Source organism: Anopheles darlingi, chromosome 2 (assembly GCF_943734745.1).
Source record: "Anopheles darlingi chromosome 2, idAnoDarlMG_H_01, whole genome shotgun sequence".
Classification (NCBI taxonomy): Eukaryota; Metazoa; Arthropoda; class Insecta; order Diptera; family Culicidae; genus Anopheles; species Anopheles darlingi.
In genome coordinates this window covers 81,197,674-81,208,556 of record NC_064874.1, presented here as the reverse complement: position 1 = coordinate 81,208,556, position 10,883 = coordinate 81,197,674, and the positions used below count along the sequence as shown (strand labels likewise).

At 48.1% G+C, this 10,883-nt stretch overlaps 2 protein-coding genes across 2 annotated transcripts in view; both read left to right on the top strand.

The window, feature by feature from the left end:
• Positions 1–1,141, top strand: part of LOC125949818 (uncharacterized) — an 8,413-nt gene extending 7,272 nt beyond the window's left edge. The window contains exon 1 of the mRNA XM_049677210.1: positions 1–1,141. This exon is cut by the window's left edge and continues 7,272 nt beyond it. The gene's annotated coding sequence lies outside the window, so the exon portion shown is untranslated.
• The window catches only part of LOC125949833 (tRNA-dihydrouridine(16/17) synthase [NAD(P)(+)]-like), a 71,891-nt gene that overhangs the window by 17,565 nt on the left and 43,443 nt on the right, over positions 1–10,883 (top strand). The gene's annotated exons all lie outside the window — the stretch shown is intronic.

Here is a 10,883-nt window from a genome sequence, read left to right as displayed (position 1 = left end):
CCCCCACTGCAGTCGGTGGGCGCGGAATTGAAGGAGCCAACCCACAGTATCGCATCGAGTGAGACAAAGGAAACGGGGGTGATGTGTGTGTTTGTGTGCGCGACAGTCCTGATAAAAGAATGTGTGAATCTCTCGCATTAAAACGGAAGGAAATGTGCTGGATCGTTGAAAAGCGATAAAAAGTGCGTGGTTTAGCCGCGAGAAGCGTGTGTTTTTTGTCGAATTTTACCGTTCGTTTTTTTTTGTTCTGTTTGTATTTTGTAATGCTTGCGGTGAAACGGTGCATTGGTACAATGATGAGCAACGGGGCTCTCGGGGTGGGGTAGGTATATAAAAAAGGAAAAAAATGAGTGAATTGGAAGGGGCAGAGATCCAGCAACAGTTTGCTGGTAGTAAATGTAAAAAGATATAGTTGATGCAACAGTGGTTAACGAAGCGTTCGATGCACCGCACGTGGAACAGAGGATTACTTGAGTGGTGGAGTGAGTGATGTTGGGAAACATATTATATTATACAGTAATAATAAATAACTGTTTATTTGAGAAGAGAAGTACGGTGATAACGCTTTTCAGATGACAATTCGTTCTTTGATGACAGTTTGAAGCAAAACGGAGGCAGCATAAAACGGCCATGGCATAACTGCTTTTCCAATTAGAAATCGACTTCGAAGGAAATTTTCATTGGCAATTCCAACAATCGTTTTTGGCGACCCTGATCGAGAGCACTGTTTGCAAAAGTTCAGCTCGAATCCCTTCAATTATTAGAATTAATTCATTTTCTTTACGAACTTCCCTTAGGCCAACGGGAAATAGCCTCGCCTCCCGGTATGGAGTTTTCTTCCTATCGGTGCAAAGTTCGCGGAGAGCTCTACGTTCGTTCTCATGCTTTACAGTCCCCATCGGCTCGATGAATCCATTTGTGAATCGGACGGAAGCAGAGTGTGCAACCCCGGGTGCCGCTGTCGCCTTGCGGCACGAATTCGCCTTCATTTGATCGACCTTATTGGTTCGAAGGGGTCCTTGGAAATGTTTGAACCAAGCGCACTTGGCCTCTCGAGGAACGCAAACACTATCCGGAGCGCTCCGATCGTTCTCTTCCACGCCCATCTCTACGTTCATTCGATAGTCCTTAGTCAATCTACCACCGCGCTCTCTCCCTCTCTCTCTCTCTCTCCTTTGCGAATGCTACCATCTTTCCTGATTGCGAGATTCCATAGATTTCATGGAGCTATATTTTGCCATTTATTGATTCACCATCGAACGGCGGCGCTAGTGGTGTCGCTGCGCCGCGCCAGGCAAACGAGGATTCCGATTTCGCTTTCAATCGAACGATCGAAGCTACCGCCTTGCGAAGCTATGCTGTGGCCTCCCTTCGGAACTTAAGGCTTTGATAGTAGAAAGAAGAAACCACAAAATTTCCACGCACCAGCGAGAAAGTCAGTTTTCTTTCGGATTTCCACCAAGACAAACGAGCTGGTACGGATGCGGGAAAATAATAAGAAGGTGATCTCGGTAAAGAGGAAGAAGATACCAAACCGCTCCTTGTTGTGTTGACGGTGTTTGGAAAGCGTGCGGCAGTGCGGATTGCGGGTTTGTGCTTCCGTTGTGTAAGGATCCGTAATGTTCTGTCTTATCCAATTTATTGGGTCCGCCGGCTTTTCCGCCGACGTTCCTCGGGGTTTAAAGGCAGCCCGTCATGCTTTAATCTTTCGTAGAACATCATGTGACAACTCATTGGCCTCTGTGCCTATGGTTTTCACCGTGCATCGTCTCGTTTACGATCCGGACCATAATTTTATGATCTCAAGAACAGGCTAACATGTTCATGTGGGACATGTGGATGAGCAGCAAACACCAACCATGATGTACAGACATTGTAGATCCTATTTCAAACATACTTTTGGTTGTAAATTCCCGCTGCTCCTGCTGGGTTTTGGCAGACATACACATACACACACACAAACACTCACAAACACACCGATCCGAGGTTCGATTTCTGTTAGAAAATATGCTTTCGTACCGCGGGCGTGCTTCATATCTCCCGTTTTGGAGGGAGAGGGTAGTTGTTTGTCGCTGCCACTTTGCAACGAACTCGCATGTTTATGTTGTTCATAGCATCATCCTATCATTGTTTGGTTGCCTTTGCCTCCCCAAGCTACTAAGGTTTAGCGCCGTGATGCGTTTACTCCTATTGGGCTAACGTGGGGTTTGTCACTTTTTTGCGCTTCCCCCAAATATGCTGTTAAATAATTCATGATTCCACCGCAAGACGCGCCCGAATCGAAACACACACCTACCTTACCCGCACACCATCCTGCTGTGGACACACGGCTACGGCGATTGCGTTGTGGCTGATGAGAGAAACCGCTCGCACCTTCGCACCGCCTCAATGTTTTTCAGAAGAAATTGAATAAAAGCTCCAGGCACCACCAACGGACGTACCGCAGTGTGCCGTACCCGTGGGTGCCCGAGTGTTGGCGCATACACGCCACTGCTACTAGTACCCCCGAAATGGCGCCAAATTTATGCGCACATGTGTGGCTGGTCCATTGATTGGACTCTCTGCAGCGTCGACTTCTTCTCGTACCCACCGTACCCATCGTTCATGCAGCCAGCAAAAGCAGACTCCCAAACTTACCCCAAAATCCCTGTGCCTATCGCGACGGGGTACGTACAGGCGACGGCCGGAAGGATGGGGAGGATGAAAAATGGAACCGAAAGTTCATTTTGTGGAACTTGTACCAAAGTGTGCCTACGGGGAATGGAACAGCAGCTTCAATGGCTGTCGGTTCTATGTACGTCGACGTCGACGAAAGGCTGTGACAAACTATTTATTATGCGAGAGACTTGGCGTGACAGTAGAAGAAAGACAGACGCGTACGGAGGCGAAATTGGAGAGGCAGCCTCGCCAGCTGATGCTTGGAATTGGTGACAACTATTCGGTGTCGCTGTTTTTTTTTTCACATGATGCTGTGCTTTGTATGGTCGTGATTGTCAGTTGAAGCGTGTGTCAACTTAAGGGGTCCATATCATGGTAACTAGTTGTTGACGCTAATTTTTGGGGAATTAGGATGCAGAATTTGCAGAACTGTCGTCACACACAGGTCGATATTTCATGCGATTCATTAGGTAGGATTTGCCATTCAGGATATACTATTCCCGTAAGTCCTGTCCAATGTTACGTCCGATATTCCAGTCATTTGGTCACCGGAAAGCTAGTCGACAGTTGCAGATAATTAGTTTTCATTACATCACATCCCGTTCCGTGTAGCGAGGGGCCGGTGTGGTCTGATAAGTGGCACAGCCGAGCAGAATTCCGAACACGGAGGAAAGTTCATTGTGACGCAATCCGGAATGGACTCGGGATGGGCGGAAGGTCCGGGGGCTTCTGTTTTGCGTTCTGATTTCTTCATCCTACCGTAAACAGCTAATTCCAGCTAACGCTGTTATCTAAATCAATCCCTTCCGCCTTCCCTCGACATCGACTTACTCACCTTTGCCCATCCTCTCGATCGGTACGCTTGGCCATATCCAGGTATATCCTATCGATCGATCCTATCCTAACCGCTCTCCCCCACTATGTCGCTCTGACAAACTCCGGTAGTAGCCCTCCGATAACGCTGGCAGCTGATACCTGGCGCAGTCGATGTACAGAGCAGGTGTATTTAGGATTCACGGTTCGCCAAACATTAAGCTAATGAACATAAATATGGTTCTCCGGTAGGATAGGGGGTTTGTTAGGTGGGGGGGGGGGGGGGGGGTGAGTAGCACACGTGGTTCAGCAGTTGTGCCCCATTGCGCTCTCCGCGCCCCAACCGGTCACAACGGAACGCGCAATGTAAGGTGGACGTGAGTGGCATACGCGATGATATTGAAGTGGTCCGCTGTGTGTGCGAACACACACACAGCACGGGACGCCACGCAGGACACGGTGTTCGAAGCGAACGAAGACTGATGGGGCACGGTGACATCGCATCAGTTGGGGGTCACATCGCATCCCCACGCGATTTGCTACGCGCGTCCAGGATATGGTTTCCGTTGTTTATCGACTTAAATGTCAGGCCGCCAAACCCTTCAGCAGTAGCCGCAATTCCGCTTGTTGAAGGAACATTTTCTAGGTCGGGCGGGCGAATGATTTATGCAACTCGATGAACATCGAAGCGTAATTTAATGAAGCAAATAATAAACTATTTAGTGATTGCGGGGCCACGAAAACTAGAATATTGCTCCTGGAAAAGCCAAATGGTACGAAATGAGCATTATATCCTGTGTTGACATCGACTTAAATGTCAGGCCGCCAAACCCTTCAGCAGTAGCCGCAATTCCGCTTGTTGAAGGAACATTTTCTAGGTCGGGCGGGCGAATGATTTATGCAACTCGATGAACATCGAAGCGTAATTTAATGAAGCAAATAATAAACTATTTAGTGATTGCGGGGCCACGAAAACTAGAATATTGCTCCTGGAAAAGCCAAATGGTACGAAATGAGCATTATATCCTGTTTGGACAACTTTTCTAAATCATTCTCTGAAGTAGATGAAGCCATGACAATGGTTGCACCAGTACTCTGTTCCGTCAATAATGTTTTGGCAAACCTTACGAAAGCTTAGTTTCCATTAGCGGCCATGTTTGTATAATTCGTTAAACTCACACTTCAGAATCACATGAGCGTCTAGCGGCAAGCCTTTGTCTGGCGTTTGTTGGCACACATGCTTGTCAAAGTAAACACAAGGCACAAACACCGGTCTTTCGCATCCTCCGGATGACGGTGACACGCTACTTAGCAAGGCTGCTGCTACTACATTGTCACCGTCAGTAAGTAATGCCAATTCTGCGCCCGTGAGACATATCACAAGGAAAAAGTTAAACTGTGAGCGTACGCTCTCCGTCCCCTGTGAGTCAAAGTTTAACGAATAAAAATCGAATTTTGTTCCAAAGCATCCGTCGCAAAATGTATGTGTGATAAAAGCTGCCCGTGGAATCGCACAGACAACACCGGGAGGGAGAGAAAGAGAGACAGTCACACTTCTACCATCCATCACACGATGACGATGCGCTCAGGGAGTTTTTGGCTTTGCATGACCGCGGCAAACAATCGAAGAAGAAGGGCCACACACATGTCAGCGGCATAAGTCCGCTTCCGACGTGCTGATGTCGCTTGGTTAACCTCGTTGCCGTGGAATCGACGGGGGGAGATTCTGACGACTTTTGAACTTCGCTGCTTCAAGCACAGTGTAGCTCAGCGCAGCATCAAAGAAGCCATCATCGATGGGCTCGTGAGTTTAGGCAGTATTGTTGTTGTTAGGCAAAACAGAATGGAACATAACCTTACTTATGCCACTGGCAGACGGTAAGTGGATGGATTTGAGGGATTTAGCTTGGCCCAAACGACTGCTGCAGAATAGATTGCATAAGTTAGCACATTCCTTGATAGCATAGCTGGCGAAGCAGATATAAGTTTTCAATGGATTATGCCCACAATGTATGTACCATAAAGTGTGCCATGACCAGCACAGCATTGTTGAAGATTTCATACAAACTTCTCAAACAAGTCACCACCGGGGATGTAGTTCTTGAAAAATCGCATCCCACTACCCTCGCTTCTTTTTTCCTTCTCGCACTGAACTGAGTTTGCCTTTCGTGCCTCTACCACTAGTAGTAGTAGTAGTAGTACTACTACTACTACTGGCGTTATTGTGCCATTCCTTCTACCATATCCCCGTGTGCCACGTAGTGCCTTCCAAAAACCGACAAGTACGCGCAGCAAAGAATGAGGAAGCGGATGGTTCTGGCATTTGCAAAACTCATCGAATTCAGATGCAAATGACTGTATGTGTGTGGGTATGCGCTGCACCACGCTTGTCGCGCCTCCCGGGCCGACGGATCGTTGTGTCGTCGCAGGAAAACACACACTTCGTTCTATACCGTGCTTTGGTGTTTTGTGCCTTTTTTCCGTGCCATCCTTTAACCCGCTTGCAGTGTCTTCTTGTGTAGAATATATGCTGCTGAAAGCCTTCAGCACAGACTGAGGCTGTTGTCCCGTACCCGGTGGTTCGATGGTTTTGTTGCTGCAAAATCCTCTCGAGGAAGGTGCTGGTTGGTGGTCCATTTGGAACCAAAGCGACCAGGTTCCGGAATTTACGCCACGCTCGGAAATAAATTCTCCACCGGAAGGCACCAGCGGGCGACCAGAAATCCGGTCGCCGCTAGTTAGAAAGCCAAAAGTCACCAACACACGCGAGTGTTGTGCAAGGCATACATAGACGACGCCGCATAGACGACGTTTGGACGGAAAAGAAAAAGTCTCTCCGAGCTACTGGGTTGTGTGTAGACGCGAGTCATTTGGACACTGGTTTCAAGCGAAATTAAAGCGCGAAGCGAAATGGAATGCAAGCTCTAGGAATTTCAATTGTTCGCATTGTGGTGCAGAAAGTATTCGAGGAAAACAATTAACACCACGCCGGTCTGGTAGATTCTTGCTTTCATCTTTTCTGATCATTCCCGTGTCAACGTCTTGTCAACCGAGGGTATAAATCTTGCATTTTTTTTGTTGTGAGGAATGCGACATTTGACATAGAGCCTTTGGCGTAACCCTCGTCTTTCGATTTAGAAACTATTTCGCTTACTCTCAGTCCAACGAATCCTTAAAGCAGCTGGCAACTCAGACCTGGAAATGAATCCTACAGCGTTCTCGCGAAAATCGTGAATAAAATGCCAAATCCCAACCTCGTGGCGCCTTTCTTTACGAAAATTTGGCGAGTAAACAGATGCAAAAAATGACCGAGATCATAAAATGGCCATCTTTAGAGAGGCCCAAAGTAACGAGTTTCAAATCGGCATCAGCATAAAGCCGTGCGCCGGAAGCCCAAGCAAGATTGTAAAAAGGCTTTCCCACCAAAAAAAAGGCGTAGTAAACGGGCTTCGAACGGATGCAGCAACCATTGCGCTCGCTCCCTTTCTCTGTTTTAACCCGCTCGGCCAATCTGGACCCAAAACCCCGGATCGGATGGGAAGCATATTTTGAATACAAGGAAATCTGTTAGCACGCCGGCCACGGTATAGGCCAGCTTGGGAATTCTTTTCCATTTTCTCCAAACTTCGCCCTTTCCTGTTCGCGTTTTTGGCAGCAAATGTTACTTCAGTTTAAAAGGATTTCATCGGAGTAATGCCCGAGGGCAAAGATAGGCTGAAAAGAAAACGGCCGGCCACCATCGCAGCCAGCTTTTGACCCATTCGGTTAAATGGAAAGCCCCAAAAGCGCGTCCGCTTTTATCATTTTTATGGCCCGGTGACCAACCCACCAACCGACCCAGCGACGGTTCCTAGTGCTGCGCAGTGGATTGGAATTTATGTATCCAAATCCCAAAAAGTCAACGAAAACGATGGCCAAGAGTGTGTGTGTGTTTGTCTTCCGACAGCAATTTGTCTCCGGGGTCGTGTTAGCGCCAGCAGCAAATTAAACATTCGCCACGCATACTGATGCCCCTCGTGCATGCGGCCGCCACTGGTAGTCTAATGACCCAAGATAAGAAAATGATTACCTCGAGAGAGAGAAAGAATATCCCCGAGAAACCGATCCGTGTCCTGTAGGAAAAACGCTTCAACTAAAAGTGCGGTTGGTTGCGAATAAAGAAAAGGGATGCCTTTAGTTACCGACGTCCGGGAGAAAATTCATATGAAAAATCACGTTTTTGTAATCTCGTTTAATCAACGACATTTTTGCTCTGGCTGGTGTGACCACCCGTACTGCCATTCACGCATCCCCTGGCACGCTGGTGTGGTTGATTGGGCTTTCGAGGTTCGAGTAAACCTCAAAACGTAAGCAAAAACGAGAAAAACCACCACCGAATAATAGGGGTGTGGTCCTTATCGCCATTGGATAATCTTTGCACGCTCGCGCTGCTCCGTAAGATATCGGAGACCTCGAGTAAAGAAAAGGTTAGAGAAGGAAGCAGGAGAAGAAGAACCAAACGCAATACCAACACGTGATCATCGTCGTCCTCGTCCAAGGACACGCATCCCTCCCTCTTTCTACTCCTGGCCGGAGGCAGCGCGAGACATCATAATCATAATCATCGTCGGTTTACTTTTTAGTCAGGCCGGATTTCGGTGTCGGTTGTGAGTTGCGTAAATGGAGCACAGAAGCGGGACCTTCTTCCGAGGAAAAGTAGCCTTCCGCTCGCCAAGTATGTCCGGTATTGGTATGGTAAAGATGGCCCTATGAAAGGAAGCAAGAGGATTAAAAGCTCAACGGGAGAGAAGAGTAGGAAGGGAGCATTTTGCGGTGGGTTTTGAGCAATGGGATTTCCGGTGGTTTTTGCTCTCCAAGTGAATTATACCTCAATCAGTTTAATGAGCAGGTTTTATTATAACCGTTTTGTACAAAACATTGGTTGGCAAATATAGCGGTTTGGAAACCGTCACAATGTACATCGCATCACAGATACAACACCATAACGATTCTGGTTCAGATGCGAATGCAAATCGCGAAAAAGAAAGATCCGGAACCAATCCCATAACCTTTAGCGCACACACCCACACATAGATAAAACTGAATGTTTTGCCGGAACCGATGGTCGGTGAAAACTTTCTGCCGCATCTTTTCCTCGGGATCGTAGCATATTTTTTTTAATGAAAATTTGAAGGTATGCGGCGTGAGTGAGGGGCGGCGGTCTCTCTTACCATATGATATCGCATGCGTGGTAAATTGCTTCCGCACCGGAATATGGCGAGGATGCTGCCGCACCTGTTAAATGAAAATATTCTTGATTACAGTTTTGCGTCTAAAAGCCGACGTGACTGACGGCATACCCTATGTTCTATCCGGATACCTCCTACTGGCAACCACTTCCTTTGCGTTCGCGCGTCAAAACACCACCACAGAAGGCAGGTGCTTAGCGCTTAGCACAGCACCCTAGCAGGCGAAGAACGTGATAATAAGCTACTTGCTGCCACCGCAGCAGAGCTGGGACTCGTTGCTAATCAGAGGTGGCAATGGCCGTAATGGTGAACCATTTTGTTGGTCTCCTTATGGCAATGGAACCGTAGAGCCTGCTCGGTGTGAACCCAAGCGATCCGGCAATTTATTAAACTAAACCCCCCTCACAAACGATGGCCCCCTGAGGGCTGGGAATGCGCCAATGTGTTCTTGTGCGTGTGCCTACCTCCGTGCGGGCGCTAGCTTGGTAGCTTGTCGCACACATTACCACCCGGCGCCATCGTAAGGTTGAATGTCTGGCAGGCCGGCTGGCTGGCTGGGTGACTTGGTGCTGGATTAATCCCGCAAAACCCTCCGGCGGTCGAAATGGCATCCCGCAGAGCAAAAGTTTCGACATTTCCTTAAACTTCTTGGCAATATGCCCCTCGCTACTGTTGCCGTGCCGTGACAGGTCACAGAGCGGCCTTGTGCATGCGTCTGAATAATGTGGTAAATTTGTTTGCCAGTATGGTGATGTAGGAATGTGAGGCTAGGAACGGTGTAGAAACGCGCGATTGCAAGAATCATATTACCCGCGCAGAGCACCGCCCGGAGGTTGTCCCTACATTTGCAGGAATTGTGGTTTTCAAATGGAAATGAATCACATTATGGAAGGACCCCAAGGCACGAGATACATCATGTCGTGTCCTGTTTGTTTGCGGCATTTCAGCAAAAACATTCGTGGTAGGCCTCTGGCTCTTACACTCTTGCCGGGGAAAAAGGGGAAGGCTAATAGAATGAGTCCCGTGTTAATTAGTGGACCGTAAAAGTTCATTCAATTCGGAACGATCTTCGACAACATGCTCATTCTGGGCGGATGCTCTAGATGTCCGTAAAGCTGGGTGCAAATTGTATTGCCGAAGCAGCTCATTGTATTCGATGTGCTCGAGAAGGATTCGTCTTTTCATTGTCCTCTGCTACATAAACCCAGAAACAAACAGCGAAACATATAATGCCGGGTTGACCTGCGTTCCCGAAGAGAGACCAAGAATTGGGTTCGGAATGTGCATTGTCTTGCACGAGCGCGAACCTCTTGCTGGCGGGTACCAGGCAGCAGTAGCACCTGATAGGTGGCCAACGTTCTTCCTCGTAGTCAGTACAGGCAGCGCGAAGGTAGCCTTCTACCTCGTGACGGGCTGCACTGAATACCTGCGCTCCAGGAAAGGTGCAAAACCGGGTGGATACGATTTAATGTTGCGTTTCACGCTTCACGCAGGTATCACAACTCACCTGGTGCTGGACATGTGCTTTACGGTACCTTCGAAAAGCCATGTTTTCACGTCCATGCATGCTACCTTCGGTCTACCTTCGTGAACGTTCGCGCCTTGTGTTCTACCTTCCGTAGCAGGCAGCTGCATGATCGCACATGTTGGCCGATTGTTTGCGATCACCTATGTGTGTGGCAACGCCTTCGAGAGCACTTACCACTCCTACATTGGCATGTGTGCATCCTTTTGTGGAGTTACCCTTACATGGAGGTATTGGTACAACTGGTAAGGGTGGTGTTCTCATCCTATCGCTTAAAATAGGGATCTTTCGGAGATCTATGCATCATTCGTCACTTGATCGTACAGCAGACAACAGCAGTGAATCTGCGAGAGAATAGATTACAGAAATCTGAATCATCATCTTTGAGATTGTGCTGTATCGTTCTCAAAGCAAAACCGAATCCTAGTGTGTCCGTGTTGCCTTTGTGTCTTCCTTCGAGTTCAATCCATCAACCACCGATAATGTGCATCGCTAAGCAACGATCGACCCAGACTCGTGACAGTATGTGCTGGTGTTTCGAGGAGATCTCACTGATGATTCTACTCCAGCGCATCCTTATGTACCTGTGGTATCGGCTACTACTGAAGATGTTCCCGCGGTTGAGCGTAATGCCGGCGTGTGAAGGTTGCGCACCGATC